The sequence below is a fragment of the Mus caroli genome, unplaced genomic scaffold (genome assembly GCF_978045245.1).
Source record: "Mus caroli unplaced genomic scaffold, Mus_caroli_1 scaffold_11, whole genome shotgun sequence".
Lineage (NCBI taxonomy): Eukaryota > Metazoa > Chordata > Mammalia > Rodentia > Muridae > Mus > Mus caroli.
The window spans coordinates 16,479,966-16,484,829 of record NW_028227266.1 but is presented as its reverse complement, the minus strand read 5'-3'; the positions used below and the strand labels follow the sequence as shown (position 1 = coordinate 16,484,829).

Sequence of the window (4,864 nt, the reverse complement as noted above, 5' to 3'; positions counted from 1 at the left end):
AAATGATTACAATCATCAAAGTTATTAAAGAGCTAAATTCAAGAGTTGGAAACCATGACAGCAATGAACAGTTCCTTGTACAAGAGTCCATTTGGAAAGAAGTCAAGTAAACTTTGTAACAGATTACATAAACCCTTGAGCAAAGAGTGGACTACAGCCCTGCCTCCCTGGTGCTCTTTGTTGTCTGGGCTGGACGAGGAACTTACTGCTCACTTTTTGATGGTTCTTGTTTTCTATTAAGCTCTTGATCAAATTGTTTGATGCACTCTGGTATGCCAACATACTCCATGGGAACAGTTCCACCATTCTGCCAAATTATAGAAGTATTTAATTTTCTGACCAAATTTTGAACTGATAAATGGTCTTGTAACAGCCAGAAGTGCTCGGATAAACTAAGAAGGGTGCATATGATTAGAGACTTTAGGTTTTTCCTTAATCGTCTATCAATCTGCTGGTAGCATCTCCTGAGCCATCCCAGACTGGGCATTTTTCTTTGAGTTGTCGCACCATTTAAGTAAATGATCATGTAGTTCTCTGCTATCAACAGCTCTAAAGTGACAATACCATATTTAAAGAGATTTTCCATCAAATATCTATAGTTAGGCTGAGCACTCTCAGGCATGAAACAGACAGCAAATACAACAATGGCATTTAAGCCATCCCCATCATAGCCTCCATGGCTAATAACTAGGGTTCGATTGCCTTCATGTCCACTCTGTGGTCCTGCTCTCCAGTCCTGAACATGCACCAACGGCGTCCATCTTTCTTTTCTTCTGTGGCTGTGTATTTAGTAATCGAGCCTTCCGTAATGACTTCAGCAGTTTTGGGATTGGGAAGATCATCTTCCCACTCAAACTCATCACTGTTCTCTGATGGGGTGTCTAAGCCTTCCAGGTCAACTTCTCCAGCTTCATCCAAGTCATCCGACCAGAGAGTCTTCACCAGGATCCAGGGTCAGGCGGATGTCTGGGGCCATCAGTTTCTTCCGTACTTTGTTTCCATTAACTTCTAGTGAGCCAGGTTGTCTGTCTGGTTCAGTTACATCTAGTGTATCTGCTTCAATGCTGTCATCTTCTGGTAAAGATATTAGAAAATCTTCATCCTGCCATTCTTCCTTCAGCTCTACACCTTCCATCCTCAACCTAGACTCAATGTCAATTTCCAGCTCCTGGAAATCCAGGCAGCCAAGGTCCCTGGAGGAAGCCCCGACCCCTTGTCCTCTTTGCCCCTCTTGGCTGGCAACGTGGGGCTGATGGCCAGGTTGCAGAAAGCAGCGCCGGGCAGAGCCCGCTGCCCTTGGTTGGCTGTGGAGACGGGGCCCAGCTTTTCCTGGAAGGTCTCAATTGCAGTCCGGGTGGCAGCAGCTGACCTGAATTCAGTGCGCATGCCCCGGAAGAAGTGACCACCTCTGGACTGGTGCCAGGCACTGCCCTGGCTTTCTTTTTCTATTTTATCTCCTTCATCCTGGTTATAGCCTATATCTGCAGTTCATATTCCATGTTGCTGTTTGCACAGACTCTAAAGATTGAAGTTCCTTCTGCATGTGATTTACAGCTTATTTATAAAGAAGATTAACTCCAAAAAAGGGAGCCTCCCCATTCCCAAAAAGCATGGGCCTGTAATATCCAAAATAAATCCAAGACTACCAGTACCTTCCCCCTTCAAAGGGACTTTCCAAACTGTACTAGCAGGCCAAGTGCAGAGCCAGATAAAAATGTTGGCTGACTAAACAAATATAAAACATAGTTTAACAGTCAAAATGACTAAGCTTACAGCTGCCAGAACAAGATTAACAATTCCTCTCCCCTGCCTCACACTAAAAACCACAAGGACAGACAAAATAGGAGTCACCCTATACAAATCAACCAATGCCTATAAAGGTTATTTGCTACACCAATTAAAACGAACCAACTACCTTGGTGCCTAAATCTGCCCCTTACAAAAGTATAAAAAGTGTGTTCTTTCTTTGTTCTGGGTCTCTCTTCTGGCCTGTGTGCTGAGAGGGGGTTCCCCAACATGTTGGATAAATAAAATCCTCATGTGTTTTGCAACTATGGTGGTCTCTGTGGTCTTTGTGAGGGTCTCTTGACAAACTGCCAGGGTTCCAGGAGACATGGCTGAATGTCTACTGTCCCATGTAGATGGAAATTACCACCCATCAGGTCCTACCAGACTTCAAGATCTCAGCTTGACTGGAGTCCAGGCTGTCTGTGCATAGCCCATTGCCCCACACCTGGCTATTGTAAATAAGGCTGCTATGAACATAGTGGATCATGAGTCTTTATTATATGTTGGGGCATCTTCTGGTTATGTGCCCAGAAGTGGTATAGCTGGGTCCTTTCCCCTCATGGAATACCAGATTAGGTTCCCCTCTCCCTGCCCATTCCCTCCTACCCTGTCCATTTTCCCTCCTAGGTCTTTTCCTCCATCCCCACTTATGACAGCTTTCTTCTCTCTCACAAGTGGGATTGAGGACTCATTCAGGCACTCCAGCTTATTGACCTTTCTGAGTTTTATAGAATCTATCTTGGATATTGTGTGGGGTTTTTTGTGGCTAATATCCACTTACTAGAGAGTACATACTATGCATGTACTTTTGGATCTGAGTTATGTCACTCAGGATGAAATTTTCTATTTCCATCCATTTACCTGCAAAACTCAAGATGTCTTCATTCTTAATAGCTGAGTAGTATTCCATTTTGTAAATGAACCACATTTTCTGTATCCATTCTTCTGTCATGGGACATCTCAGTTGTTTCCAGCTTCTGGCTATCACAAATAAGGCCACTATGGACATTGTGGAACACATGCGCCTGTGGTATGGTGGGGCATCTTTTGGGTATATTCCCAAGAGTAAAATAGCTGGTTCCTCAGGTAGATCAATTTTCAATTTTCTGAGGAACCTCCAGATTGATTTCCAGAGTGGTTGTACCAGTTTACAATTTTAAGAGCAGTGGAGGAGTGTTCCTCTTTCTCCACATCCTCATCAACATATGTTTTCACCTGAGGTTTTGATCTTAGTCATTCTGATTCGTGTAAGGATGGAATCTCAGGGTCATTTTGATTTGCATTTCTCTGACCACCTAAGACTTTGAACATTTCTTTAGGTGCTTCTCAGCCATTTGAGATTCCTCTGTTGTGAATACTTGATTTAGTTCTATACCCCATTTTTTGATTGGATTGTTTGGTTTTTTGGTGTTTAACTTCTTGAGTTATTTATATATTTTTGATATTAGCCATGAAGCACTGAGGGCCAGCAGAAAGAATGGAAACAGGCAACCTCAGGAGATAGGAGGAAGGAGGGATCCTTCAGAATGCAACAGAGACCTGGGAGGTGAAAGACTCTCAGGACTCAAAGGGAGGGACCTTAAATGAAATGCCAGACAGTAGGAAGAGGGAACTTAGAAAGTCCACCTTCAGCAGGAAGACAGGACATCAAGTGAGGGATGGGGTTTTCAGCCTACAAATATGTCCCATAATTTTTCCTGTCTGAAAGAATTACAGGAATGAAAATGGAGAGAAGCTTGTGGAAAAGAAGGTCCAGTGACAGGGCCAAAGTGGAATCTAGCTCAAGGCAAGGTCCCAATGCCTGACACTGTTACTAAGGCTATGGAGCACCCACAAAAAAGCACCTATCAAGACTGCACTCCAAAAGACACAACAAGCAGCTGAAAGACTCAGGTGCAGATATTTGCACACAACCAATGGACAGAAGAAGATGAACCCTGTTGTTGAATTAGGAAATGCTTAAAGAAGCTGAGCAGAAGGGCAATCCTGTAGGAGGACTAGCAGTCTCAATTAACTGGAGATCAGATTAACTCTCAGACACTGGAACACCAACCAGGTAGCATACAATAGCTGATATGAGGCCCCCAACTCACATAGAGTAGAGGACTGCTGCATCTGTGTTCATTCAGAGATATTGCACTTAACCCTCAAGAGACTGGATGTTCCATGGAGTTTAGAGGTCAGGTGGGGTTGGGGTGTAGACAAGTGTGTGGGGAGGAGGTATGGGATGTGGAACACTTGGAGGATGAATGGACAAGGGGGAAAATATGGAGTGTAAAAAATAAATTAATAAAAATAATTTAAAAATAACCAGCGAATGTTATTGCCTGCTATTTTGATGTTAGTGGTTGTATGTGTGTGCTTTCCTTGTTTTTGTTGATATAGAATTATTTATTTTCTGTTTTCTTGGATATAGTAATTCTCCTTGGGCTGGAGATTTCCCTCTAGTATATTGTGTAGGGATAGATTTGTGGATAGACATTGTTTGAATTTGGATTTGTCTTGAAATATCTTGTTTTCTCCATCTATGATGATTGAGAGTTTTTCTGCGTATAGTAGCCTAGGTTGGCACCTATTATGTTTGGAGGTTTTCAAGATATATACCTAGGCCCTTCTAGAATTTAGAATCTTTGTTGAGAAGTCAGGTGTGACTGTGATTGGTCTACCTTTGTTTGTTACTTTGCCTTCACCCCTTGTCACATTTAATATTCTTTCTTTGTTCTGTAGACTTTGCATTTGATTATTATTTGATAGGAGGATTTTTTTTTGTAGTCCAATCTAATTGGTGTTCAATAATCTTCTTGTATATTTATAGGCATTACTTTCTTTAGGTTGGGAAAGTTTTCTTCTATGATTTTTTTTTATTGAGAATATTTTCTGGGACTTTGAGTGAGTCTCTTCACCTTCTAATATTGCTATTATTCTTAGGTTAGGTCTTTTCATGTTATACCAAATTACCTACATGTTTTATGTCAGGAAATTTTTATATTTAACATTTTCTTTGATTGATGTATGAATTTCTTCTACTGTATCTTCTATGCCTCAAATTTTCTCTTCAATCTCCTATATTCTGCTG

General features: G+C 41.7%; 1 pseudogene; it reads right to left on the bottom strand.

The window, feature by feature from the left end:
* Positions 1–202: 202 nt before the first annotated feature.
* LOC110302467 (BCL2/adenovirus E1B 19 kDa protein-interacting protein 2 pseudogene) lies at positions 203–1,135 on the bottom strand (annotated as a pseudogene).
* Between the last annotated feature and the right edge of the window lie 3,729 nt (positions 1,136–4,864).